Below are 13,454 nucleotides of genomic sequence, written 5' to 3' on the forward strand. Positions count from 1 at the left end.
GGGTGGCTGGAAAAACCCTGTCTTCCATCGGGTGTCTATGACAGCTGAGGGTTATTTTTTTCTTCCAGTGGAATGAGCCCCAAGTCTTACAGAGAATCATAGTGGGAGAAACATGGCCAGCATGGGCTGGAAGGCACAGAGAGCACACATTGAAATGATGCCTCTGGACCCCGGACCTGATACAGGTGGGAAGCAGGCTGAGAAAAGGATGCCCCAGGAAAAGGAAGGATGACCCAGAGGGAGAAACAGAGGCAGGCGGAGTGGGTGTGAGAGCCACGGAATTTGCCCCGGGAGCTGTCCGCTGGTGCCGCCTGCCTTTCACAAGTGCTCTGAGCCCGTGACTTGGGCGCATCCCCACCTTCCCCCCTGGACGAACAGGACAGCCTACAGCATTGTCGCCTGCTCGTCCCATTGTTGTCTGTCATTGAGTGTGGGATGGGGCGGATGGCTTGTGTCTCTAGTTCACAAACTTCAGATCAAAGAGAAGTGGATTTGAGGGCTCAAGGAGCCTTGTCAGTACGGATAAACTGACGCTCCACGAGGATGAGGCTTTGGGGGCCTTGGGAGAGGCTAAGCACACCTTGCATGTGGGAAGGCCGTGAACCGCTGCGGGACAGAGGGCGAGTGCGGCTGCCAGCCTCCAAGACAGCCCCTACGGATCCCTCCCTCTGGTGTTCTCAGGCCTGTGTTGTCTATCCCTTCTGGAATGGGACTGACCCATGGAACCAACAGCACACTGGAGAACTGAAGCATGCAACTTCCGAAGTAGCTCTAACACTGTGGCTTCCTCTAATTCTCGCTCGGGGCCCTTGCTCTGGGAGAAGCCAGCGGCCACGTCATGAGGGCACCTGAGCAGGCCTCTGCCGACAAAGAGCATGGACTTGCCAACCATGCACGGGAGCCATGCCATGGCCTCCTTCAGATGGCCGCTGGCCTCCTTCAGATGGCCGCAGAGCCCTGGCTGGCTCTTTTACTGCAACCTCGTGAGAGAACCCAAGCCCCACAATCCTACTAAGGTGCTCTTTAATTCCTGCCCCAACAGACACTATGCAAAAATAATACGCTTAGTATCGGGTTCAGCTGCAACGGTGTGGGGTAATTTGTTACCCAGCAACAGCTAACTATTACAGGATGGAAATAAACACGTCAAAGATTTCATTCGATTGGTTAATTAACGATGAAAATAGGAATACAGCTCCCAGAGCATTTGAGGAACTTGATATTTATGGGCAATTTAATGAAGGACTGTTAGAATCTGAGGGCTAGGTTAATACAAAATAATACAAAACCGGTTCCTGTCCTACGGAGTAATGAACTGCCACCTTTGGGTTATCTTTTCCACCAAACAGAAATCAGTGCCATCTCTATCAGTCAAAAATCTAAAGTTCACACAGAATTTCTGAGACCTTTAATCAACAGAAGGCAGGGAATGGAGTCATTCTTTGCAGTGAGAGCCTGTTCTGTGGTTTGTGGCATGTTTAGCAGCATCGTGGCCTTTGTCCTGCTACTTGTCAGCAACACCCCCGCACTCCCCACCAGTCATGACAAACTGAGAACCACTGCCGCACATCCTTAAGTAATCCTTGGGCAGACCTATCAAATGATGCTCATTTCGACACTGACATGACATGCCGTCCACTTTTTGGCCTCATTTCCAAGTTTTAAATACTTTCTCATAATGAGCGTCTGTGGGCCAGGAACTGAGAAAGGAAGCTCCCTCCCATTTGACTGCTTCCAAGGAAAGGGGGTTCTGGCCCCTTGCTGTGCCCCAGCTAAAACTGGACACGCAGTATGGTCTCCTTCACCTCCGCCCAGAAGGGGACAGGAAGGAACGGATAGAGAAGGCAAATACAGTCGGAATAGGGGATGGGGTCAGAGAGCTTCCAGGGGTAAGCCTCACGGCACTATATAGAGACTTGTCTCAAAGCAGCTCGGGCAGGAAGATCAGTTGTTAGCCCGAGAGAAAGTTAAGGAGAGGAACAGGATGCCCAAAGAGAACCCCAGGCCCTAACTAAGGCTTTTTTGGGTTTTGCTTGCTACCTTTTCAAAATCATTTTAAACATGCAAGAAAAGAAGAAATTTGAATTCACCTTTGGGGGCAGATTGATTTTTTTTTTATTTGAAAGGAACCATTACATAAATTCCTTCAATGAATTCCCCTTTAAACCGTTGAGGGATAGAAGCAGAAAAATGTTCACCCTTAGCCCGGAAGGCTGACCTACAGCCTGCCTAGTTCCGATAAGGATCAAATACGTGCTGGTTGCTACATTCTTAAACGGTCTCATGACTGCCTGTAAATCTCACCCATAGTTAATGTCGAGCTGAATGATAAGCGGCAGAGAAATCTTGCAAAAGTAGTTTTACGAGCAGAAATTCGAAGAAGATGTTTATGATCTAATACTCCCTGCATGTCCCCTTCCTGTTGAGCACCAAGCGTACAACCACCAGCTTCACACAGCAAAAGTGCAGCCCTGTCTGCCCACAGGCCCTGTCCCTGTGCTACTTCCATAAACTTACTAAGTTGCACCATTGAACATCGCAAGAATTCTTTCTTGGCTGTCACATTCGACAATCCGCAACAAAACCATTACTTCGATTACTGAATATAAAGCAAATACTGACCATGCTTGTTGAGTCTGTTGGCCTGTATGTGGATGTTTGAGGCTGAGAAGCTCCACATTCTGCACAGAGTAAATGGCAGAATCAGACCTGGACCTGAAAAAAAAATTAATTGGTCGGCAACAGGTGGAGGAATCGGTTTGCAGTGACTATACCTGCAGCCGGTGGGGCGATGTGTCTGCAGGAGGCCAGACTGGGTTGGAGAATTCCCCCACCAGGTAAGGAGGAAAGGCCAGGGCAGGGAACCTGGGTGGGGCTTGTCGTCACTTAGCCTTTGGGGATGCTGTGGCACTAAGCTTAGTTTTAAGGCCCAGTGAGGACTCGTGTTAGACAGTCATGTTCGGATGGACCAGTTTTGTCAGGGATCAAAAGGCGAGGGAGCACTCCAGAGGCCAACGGGTATCCCTCAAACCTAGGGGTTGTTTCTATTGTCAATCATCCTGGGAACAAGCTGGTCTTGAGACGGGAACAAGGATCAGGGAGGCCAGCCTCTGACAGGAGAGATGGACATTCTTTCTGGGCCTCCCAGCAGCTGGGCTGGACCCTGAATCAGGGACATACACAAAGCCCTCCAAGGGAAGGAAGCCAGATGGGGGAGCCCTGGAAAGGACCCCAGGACAGACCCACCTAGAGACTCTAAGGGTAGCCACATCCAGTAGGCTTATCACTTACCTATGCTGTACTTCCTTCCCTCTCTTCCTCCCTAGCTCGTCAACCCAGTCTGGTTTCTGTTGTGGGGTAGGAATTTAAGGGAAAAGCCTGTTCTGTGCCTAAAATACAGTGCCAAGTGCCAAAGCTGGCATTCTGCTAAGGACAACAGCCTGAGGGAGAGGAACGGTGGCCTGGCCCAAAGACAGAGCATGTATGCAACACTACAACCCCCAAACTGGACCTCTGAGAGATCTCAGGAGGACTGAGACCCTGAGCACGGAGGGGACCCAAGGTTAACAATTCCCAAGACTAACAAGCAGCCGGGGAAATCATGGGAAGATGAAGTATGGTTGAGGTGTGGTCACAGACTGGTTAGGCCTGGACATGCAGGCTCTTGATGAATGATGGATAGACAGGCAGGCAGAGACACAGGTGGGAGGATGGATGGATGGATGGATGGGTGGGTGGATAGGCAGGTAGACAGACACAGGTAAAGGACGGATGGTGAAGGAGTTCAGAGCATGTCGCCTCAAAGGAGGCCACTTTGGCATATTGATTATTTTGAGTTAAAAGACTTAAGAAACAGCTGGTGTGGGGCATCTGGGTGGCTGAGTCAGTTAAGCATTTGACTCTTGACCTCAGCTCAGGTCTTGATCTCAGGGTCATGAGTTCAAGCCCTGTATTGGGCTCCATGTTGAGCGTGGAGCCTATAAGAAAAAGAAGGGAAGGAAGGAAGGAAGGAAAGAAGGAAGGAAGGAAGGAGGGAAGGAAGGGAGGGAGGGAGGGAGGGAGGGAGGGAGGAAGGAAGGAAGGAAGAAGGAAGGAAGGAAGGAAGGAAGGAAGGAAGGAAGGAAGGAAGGAAGTGAAAGAAACAAACAGCAGGTGTAAGACACTTGGACCCTCCTTTTTCTTCCTGAAAGCAGAAGGTAAAACTCCCATATGAAAGTGCCCGCCCTGTCCCAGGAAGAAAGAAACATTCTTGTTACCAGAGACCAGGAAATGGAGGCCGAAAGATCCGTACAAGCAAATGTTAAACAGACCCGTAACTTCCTAGATACTTCTGCATAATTTACTACTCCTAGCCCAAACCCCTCTGTCTTTCTGATAAGTAAAAATTTATTGTCTCTTTATCTAAAAGGTATGAAAGCTTCCTGTTCTGGTCACTTCTTCAGGTCTTCATTATCTTAAGATGGCTCCCACATACACGCAAATATTTAATTAAACTTGTATGCTTTTCTCCTGCTAATCTGTTTTATGTCAATTTAATTTTTAGACCCAGCTGCAGACCCAAAGAGGGTAGGGGAGAATTTCTCCTCCCCTACAATAGATAAATAGATAGATATTGATATAGGTATAGGGAGGGAAGAAAATTATAGAGGAAACATTTATATTTATTATCTTCCTAAAATGTGGACAAGGGGCAAGGAAAGGACGTGAAAACATAAATGAATGAGAACCAGACAATGCAAATTACTTGCTTTTGCTCGTCACAATCCAGAAGGAGCTGCAGAGGCCAAGTTCAAAGCTCCCCAGGCTGCCTCTGCTCTAGGTATGTGTGACGGACACACTTCACAGCAGCTTCACCCAACACCAACCAGGACGTCACACCTTAGCATGAAACAGAAGTCCGAGAGCCAAAGGATTGGCCCATGGTCATAGGAAAGGAAGTAAGCAGAGGAGGTTGTCCAGATGGGCCCCGAGGGAAGGCTGGTCTTTGGAGGTATCGCTGTGAGCTCCCTGACCCCACAGCCACAGGGTTCCTTCAGGAAGGTTCTGCTGCCCTTCACCCGTCTCCTAGAAAGGGAAGGTTATGATACTTTGCCTACTTCCCTAGGGTGTGTCAAGCAGCTCAAACAACTACTCTAAAGAATGTGGCTATTTGGGGATAAAAGACCCTATGCAGGGCTACCTAATGTCACTTAATAACTACACAAGGCCCCCAGAAACATGACAGCCCAACAGATTGTGCCAAAGGCTTTTGTGACGAAATGGAGCCCAGTGGGGCATTAAGAGTCCTAATCCTCTGTGAAAGGCCTAACTGGGGAGCCCAGTCATATGCAACGTGCGTATTTTTCTACACATAAAGCTGATTATCTACCACTTCCTGGAAACAAGGGAAAAATTACTTGTCATTATTTTAGACTAAAAAATAGTGAGTTCTGGAAGTTTCTTGACTCCCCTCCTACCTTGCCCATTAATAGCTCTAAAGAGGAAAAACTACCACGCTGATTTGGAGTGACGCAATGGGTGACAGCATGCTTCACGTCTTAAGAGGAGGTGGGCGAGAAGGATCTACCTTTAAAGAACTCCAATTAAAGTAATTACCATTGTTACCAAAATTACTGTTTTTAAAAGCCTGAAGTCCTCTATTGGAGAACACTTCAGAAAGCTGTGGGGAAAAAAAAACCCACATGACCAGCTCGATTAGGGAGAACAAAAGCCAAGCCTTGTTTAAAGCGAGCTGCTTAAATCCTCCCATGCCTCCGTGCCACGGTGGGAAGTCACCATTCCTGAAAGCCTGTCATACTTTCTTAAGTTTTCAAAGAGCTGTCAGCAATATTCCCAGGGTGGGAGGGCGACAGGCACGTGAGCGGGGCTACACGTGGCAGGTCGCATGGGGCAAGGGCTGTCTCCTTCTGGCCCCTCCTGAACTGCTCTTCAGACGAGGCACATGCCATGGCTCCTCGTTCTGGGCCACAGGGTGGACGGGCCACGACAGGCAGGGATAGGGAATGCTAGGAGATAGGCCAGAGCCGCTCCGGGATAACCTTTGCACTCTTGATGTGGTGCCGGAAAGATCTAGATATTAGTGGGCGTGCTCTCAGGTTATGAAGGCAAGGACAGCTTTTGCACATTTTCAGTGTGTTGCAGATGGATATTTTCTGTAAATTGTCCTAAAAGTCAACTACTAGGAACATAAAATTAATAATAATAAAAAAAGAAATACAAAATATAAGCCCCACGACATTGTTTTCAGGCTCAACAGGCAAATACAAAATACTCTGTGCATTTGCTAGAAAAGGTGCTAAGAGCTTCCTCTCGATTTCTGTACTTCCCCCACTGCAGACCACCGGTCCGGGGCTACCCTTCATGCAGCTCTGGTGGAGGACAGCACATGTCGAAGTCGTTGCTAGAATACTCAGTCACCCAAAGTGGTCACAGGCAGATGGTTCCACTGGTCAAATGAGGCGTGGAAAACGCCTCATCTCCTTTCGGGCAGGCACAGTGCATAGTGGCAGATTAAAGGCTCTGAGAGATCCTGTTTCAAAAGAAGTGAAAAAACTCCCTTTCTTGAGCCCAGTTCTCCAAATTTATTTGCTCACTTTCTGTTTCTCTCTTCTTTTATTTGCTTACTGATTAACTTATTCTTGCCTAACACTTGCACTATTCACCTGATGACATCCCACCGACCCCACGTTAAGAGATGCTTGCCTGGGGTCTGGCCTCACGGGCATCCGCCTGGCCTCGAACAAGTCGGTCCGGAATGCTGGACCCCAAAGTGGAAAATCCCCGCCAGCCCGCATCGATCCCGCAGTGGTGATGTCTGGACCCATTTGCGGACCATGCCAAACGGTCCAAGGACTCACTCCTGGTGACGGTCAGGTTCCTCTTGCTCGTTCAGCAGCAGCAGATAGAACTCCTGCTATTAGTGCTACTCCGCTTTGGCGATGGCCCGGCACGCTGGGACACGGCGGCCTTTAGCAGAAGTCTGTGCATAGAATAAACTCGATCGAGGGTAAGGAGACTGCGAGCTTCGCTGGGGAGCGGCGACGCACCAGCTCCAGCGACTCTGTTTATCTTTCCCTGGGCTCGCTCAAGCTAGGCCCAGAATGGCTTTTCCTAATTAGCTGGCATCAGGCAAACATCGCCTGCAATCAGTGTCCTTACAGGAGGCTTCCGAATACTGCTCGGAAATACATTCGAATGCGCTACACCTCCCAATTCCCCTCTAACAAAACAATTATCCACAGTCCAATTTCCACACGCGGAACCCCAAGCGCCATTCACACTGGGGTCAGTACAACGAGGGTCTGGGGGTGCCAGCACTCGACTGCCAATGGTTTTAACAGTCGTGGAGACAACTCACTGGTGGCGGCAGCAGGTTTAGAACACCACTGTCTTCCAAGGACAGGCCTCCACAAATCAAACACACGCCAAAGTCAAGGCCCCTTTCTTGTCTCCTGCATTCCCTAACACCACCTTGTACCCCTGTGGGGTCACTACTTCACAATCTACTCGATATAAGCTATCCCGAGTCACAGAAAACAGTGTTTCTAGGCCTGGGAGTCTTCCTGGTACCCATGTAGGCACAGTATCTCGTCTCAGAAAATCGAGCTCCTTGTCTGCGTGTTGCATCATCCCTCCACACATCCGGTGTGAATCCCCAACCACTGCAGGGACCAAGAGACTTCCTACTGACACAAGCATAATTAGGAGGACGCCAGACTATGTCACAGGCTTCTGTGCGGTTATGAAACATGCCAGAAAATTCTTAAATACACCCCTCGACAAAAGGTGAAGTCTGATTCCCCTCCCTGTGAAGAAAGGCTGGGGGTGGGGGGTGGCGGGCTTGCTCCTGACAGACCACAGCAGGAGGCATGGCTGCCTGTCTCCCAAGCAAGGCCAGAAGAGGGGTATGGCTTCCTCCTGGTTCTCTCTCTCTCTCTCTCTCTCTGGGGACATACAGCTTTGGAACCCTGAGCTGCCACATAGGAAGTGTCACCATCTGGAAGACGCCATGCTGGAAAGACCACGAGTGGAGACCACATAGAGAGATGCCTGAGGACAAGGAGCTCCAGCTCTTCCCGCCCAGGTGCCATGCATGGGAGTAAAGAAGCCTCTGAGATGCTCTCAGCTGCTCCTGAACTGGGTGACATAATAACTGTTCATGGTTGTTTCAAGCCATGAGGTTTGGGGTGATTTGTTACTTGGCCATAGCTAACTAATACAATCCTTGAGTGGGGCACCACCGGAGCCCTTTCTACTTCTCTTTTTCTCAGCACACACTCCCCCAGCTAGAGGAGCTCACCTACAAAGGAACACCTAAGCACATCTGGTCTCACAGACTTAGCCTTGAACAGCCTCTCTGCCCCCATTGCTCCCACTTCGCTTCATGCTGCTCGCCTCCTTGGGGCTGACTCTTACTTTCTATTTGAGACACCTGTAGTTACAAAGCCCAGCTGGTCACTTGGTTGCTAACTTGAATGCTCTGTTCTCTTGAGTTGCCAAGCTTAGCTCTCTCATGCACCCACCATGTGCCTGGTGAGCTGATGTACCCCATCCCTGGGCTCCTCCACTCACAAAGAGCCCCGTCAGGTCCAGGCATGGCTGGCTGGTGCCTACAACTTCCACATGCTTCCTCCCTCCCTCACGCTACTGTTTATGGAGCATCGACAAGGCTCCAGGAGCAGAACAAAGCTGATAATCTCTCACTGTTCAGTAGAAGCAAGGAGCAAGAAGCAAACTCTTATCTTCATTAACAGACTGATGAGCCAATGCCAACCAGAAAGTTGTGCGGCCGGGACAGAAAATTTAAAGGGGAAAGATCTACTTTTTGTTGTTATAGTGGCGTGAGGTCTTGTATGGCTGCAAATGGGCACAACTGTGAGTTTTGTCATCTCTAAAACAGAGATGGTCACAGCGCTGTCGTAAGGAGTACATTGGACGATATATGCGAGATGTTTCACCCCGTGCCTGACGTACAAGAAGAGCTCAATGAAGGTAGGCTTTTCTTACTCTCCTGACATCCTATCCCAAGTTTAATATGCCCTGCACTGAGCTCTTCACATCCCCTCCATGCCTCCCACATCGTCCCCATCCTGGCTAATGGCACTTTATCCTTCCACTTAGCCGAAAAACCCCCAAACAGCTGGGGAGATGCCGTCTCCTTTTCCTTCTCTCACGTTCCACGTGCAACTGACTGGCAGTGCGTTTTGATTCTACCTTCAAAATAGATTCAGAACTGACCACTTCTCACCACTGGCTTCTCTTACCTTGTCCAAGCTCTCATCACCCCCCGCCCCGCTTAGTTCCCGGCCGAGATGTGCAGACTGCCCTGACCGGCTTTTCGACCCGCTGCCAGGAGAACTGTGGTTAAACAGAAGTCACATCAACTGTTTTCTCAATAACCAGTGGTTTCTGATCATTCTCAGATGAAAGCCCAGTCCTAATGACCTCAGGATCTAATGATCTGGCCCCTGTTCTGGACTTCTCTCTCCCATCTCTCTCTCACCACCACCACCACCAGCACCTCCCCACCCGGCCTCTGGCACATTGTTGGATTTGGCTTCTCTGGCCTTCCTTTGGTTCCTCAAGCACACCAGGCCTGCTCCTGCTTCAGAACATTTGCACTGGCTATCCCTTCTGTCTCAAAGACTCTTTTTTTTTTTTTTTCTTAACAAATATCTGAATGGCTTGCTTCCTCAGCTTCTTCCAGTCAACTTCTCTGGGAAGTCTTTGCCAATCATCTTAATTATAATTGCAACCCCTCCCAACTCTCTCTTTCCCTCCCCCATGCTTTCATTTTTGCCATAGCCCTTCTCACTGTCTACCACACTGTGTATTATTGACTTTGCCTTGTTTCCCCTCCTGGAATGGAATGTAAGCCCAGGAGGGTGTGGGGTCTGTTGTACGCTGCTGTATTCCCAGTACCTAGAAACAGTGCCTAATACATGCCAAATGCTCAATAAGCATTCACTGGAGGAGGCGGGGGAAGGGAATACAGCATACTACTTCTTTGCTTTAAATGATCTAGAAAATACCCAAGCTGATCATGTGTGGATCCTTGCTTGGTTTTGAAACTAAAATGGAGAAAACGTTTGTACTTCTTCAGTAGGGAAGGGAAAGATGGCGGCCCCATGGGTACCTTTCCCCTCATCTTTCACTAGGTGCAGGTCAGTGGAATCACCATTAGCATGTGGCTCCGCCTCCTGCTGGTGGTAGGCATCATCCTCATTTGCATGTGGGGGTTAGAGTTCATCTCTCTGATAAAGATGCTCGCCCAAGGTGAAGAGGAGAGCAGAGTCAGAGGTCAAGTCTCACCTCTGGGATGCTGGATGCTAGTTCTTAGGGAGGCCCTCTGACACAGCCAGTGGCAGGTCTCTGAGTTACTCACAGTGGAGTAAACATTTCCCAGGTGTGTCAGTCAACAGCTTGATAAATCAGAAAGCATGCTGAGCTGGCGGGGGGGGTGGGTCACAGTTTATGGGTTTTAATCCCATAAACTCTGACATGGACCAGGTCCACAAGCCCCACGACCTGCAGGGACCACTCTACAGCCGAGGAACTTGCCGCGACCCCGTGAACTGAGCTACTCCTCAGCTTCTCGGGAGGGTGACATCGCAGATGTCTCAGAGAGCCCAGCTATTCCAGACAAGAGCCATACAGGCAACTAGGGGGAAAACAGGAAAACAACCAAGGCATTTGGCAATGACAACCGTGCTTCACGTACAACAGCTCTTTTCTTCTTGCTTTTCTTATTTTCACTCATTCACTCTTTCAACAAATGCCTATTTAACATCCACCTAGGTAACAGAAGTTTGTAATGGAGCTTACCTTCAGAGGAGCCTCATTTTCTGTGTCCTTGACTCCATTTTTTCTTTCGGAGCAGTCTACTCCATGCCTCTCTCTGGGGTGAAGCTCAGGGCCTCTACGGCAAGAAAGGCGGTTGGCTCCTTGCCGGATGGTCAACAGAGAAGTTGCAGAAGTTATAACCCTCAGAAGGCCCAGCTGAAATCTGCTGGCAGAGGCCGACATTCTGTAACCCCATATGCATGACGAATGGGGTTGGGCAACCTATCTGCATGTGAACTTCAAAAAGTACTTTAGGAAAAAGTGATGGGGGAAGGCCAGGAGAGCGATGACTAAAGATTTACTGGAAACAAACGAGTCAGGAGCTCTGGGTTCGGAGGGATGGGTTTGTCAGAGTTGGCATCCACCACATGGCACAAGGCCCAGGCATAGCAGGTGGTACAGACATAGCTTTAATTGATAGCTTAATTAAGGAATTAGGTAGGTTATAACTTCCCAGCTACAGCCTGCTCTAGCTAAATTTTATCATCTTCCTTTTCCATAGAAACACACAGAAGTAAAGGAGGGCTGAGTGTCATACACCCAGGAGCTGCTGCTCAGATGGTAGAAAAGGAAGAAAAATGATGTGTTAGGGAGGAAATGGCAACAGGTTCTTCTTTCACTTGCAGGAAGCTGCCTCAGGAACCCCCAAAGGGCAATGCTTTACCCTTTCTCCTCAAGAACTTGCTGAGTCGCCTTCTACAGAGGAGAAGCACCATCTCCAACAGCCAGGCTAGAGCCTCCAAAGGGTGCAGGGCTGTGAAATGAACGACGTCTGCAGAGACTCGGATGGAGAAGACATACAGCCATCTCACTGATGGCCATGAGCTCTGCAGAGGCCAACTACTATGTGCTTTATGAGCCACACTGGCCAGCTGCCTCGGGCCCCAGGAAAATGCTTGGCCCCCTGGCATGGGTGGGATGGGGCTCAGGAACTTGAACTTCTTTCTGTTATTCATAGCGTGGTCCCGTCTAGCTGCATCAACATCACCTGGGAGCTCGGAAGGGCTAGAGAACCTCGGAGCAAATTGCATTTCGGCAAGATCCCCAGGTGATTTCTTTTCTTTCTTTTTTTTAAAGATTTTATCTTAAAATCACCCCCCCAGGTGATTTCTATGCACATTAGAATTAAAAATTCAAGATTCAGTAACTTGGGGGCGCCTGGGTAGCTCAGTTGGTTGAGTGTCTGACTTCAGCTCAGGTCATGATCCCAGGGTCTGGGATCGAGCCCTGTGTCGGGCTCCCTGCCCAGCAGGGAGCCTGCTTCTCCCTCTGCCTCTGCCCCTCCCCTCTGCTCTCTCTCTCTCTCCTGCCCTCTCTCTCTCAAATAAATAAAATCTTAAAAAAAAAAAAAAAAAAAGAATCAGCGACTTGGACAATAGATGGTGCAGTCTAGCTTCCAACTTAAAAACTGACTCTTTCCTAAAAAGTTTCTACCTTGAAACTATAAGAAGAGCAAGGTCTATGAAAACTCTAAGCCACCAGATAGATACCCATAACTGAGATTTGACACCCTTATTTGAATATAAATATGTTAAAGTCTGCAAGAGAGTGATACCAGAAGTGGTGAGAGTCTCAGATGCAGGAGGGGGTACAAAGCTTTACAGATTGGACAGGAAGGGTGTGGAGAACACTAAAGGCAAACCATGCTCTGTAATTTTGCCAGTGGCCTGGCAGGTGATGGACCTGGGCACCATGGAAGGTGGCCTTCCCACTGTAGAGTGCTGTGGAGTTTGGAGCACAAAGCTAAGAGTCCAGCTCTTTGCTGATCTCTTATGCCAGCAAAGCCCGTTACTTCTCACCCAAACATCCAACTTTGCTATCCCCCAGCGCACCACTGAGTCATTTCCAGGAAGGCTGGGGCTCCAAACAGAGCCAGGTCATGGGCCACCTCGAAAGCCAGGCTGAGTGAGGACATTCAATTTGATGGTCATGGGGAGCCTCTGAAGGTGTGTAAAGCAGGAGAAAGACATAATCCGAGTGGGCTTTAAAGGTACAATTTGAGATTGTGCCATTGAGTAGCAAGTTATTGCAATAATACAGTCAGGTGTATTGGACTTCAAATAGGTTTTTTTTTTTTTTTTAATTGGGAGTGTAGTAAACCAAAATATCACTTTATTCTGATGGACACTCATTTATTCTGAGGGACACACAGCAGGCGTCCAATAACACTGTGTTGAATGAATGAATGTAGGGTTACTTAGGGACATCATTACACAGACCAATCTACACGGAGCTGCAGTTAAATCTTAAATGTCGGTAAGCTATTTTCACCCATATTAACTGGGCCAAAATGCCGTTTCTTGACTATTGGCGCCAGGGCTTGCTGGCTGGTTGGTTCCACATGTGACTGGGTTTCTGTCCTCTTCCCCGTTGGGCAGAGGGCTCTCTGGCCGCAGTCCACCTTCCATCTGCTGTGGGATGGAGTCGCAGTGGGGAAAGGTGAGCTCTGGTCCTTTGCTCGAGGTCAAGTCACTGGACAAGTCTGGGCTCGTTTCTTCATCTGTAAACTACCCATCACATAATGGGAAGAGTGTTAGGGGTTGAGCCTGCCACAGACAGACAAGCCTCCTGGGCTTGGCTGTGGCCCATCATCTTGCAAGGTGCCCCAACAG

At 49.1% G+C, this 13,454-nt stretch overlaps 1 long non-coding RNA gene across 2 annotated transcripts in view; it reads right to left on the minus strand.

The window, feature by feature from the left end:
• LOC118548687 (uncharacterized) overlaps nt 1-2,763 on the minus strand; it is a 94,146-nt gene extending 91,383 nt beyond the window's left edge. For both annotated transcript variants that reach the window (XR_004923704.2, XR_013448988.1), the window contains exon 1: nt 2,623-2,763. This is a non-coding gene — a long non-coding RNA (uncharacterized LOC118548687). The remainder of the gene's footprint in view (nt 1-2,622) is intronic.
• Nucleotides 2,764-13,454: the final 10,691 nt, after the last annotated feature.

This window comes from Halichoerus grypus, chromosome 6 (genome assembly GCF_964656455.1).
Source record: "Halichoerus grypus chromosome 6, mHalGry1.hap1.1, whole genome shotgun sequence".
NCBI lineage: Eukaryota > Metazoa > Chordata > Mammalia > Carnivora > Phocidae > Halichoerus > Halichoerus grypus.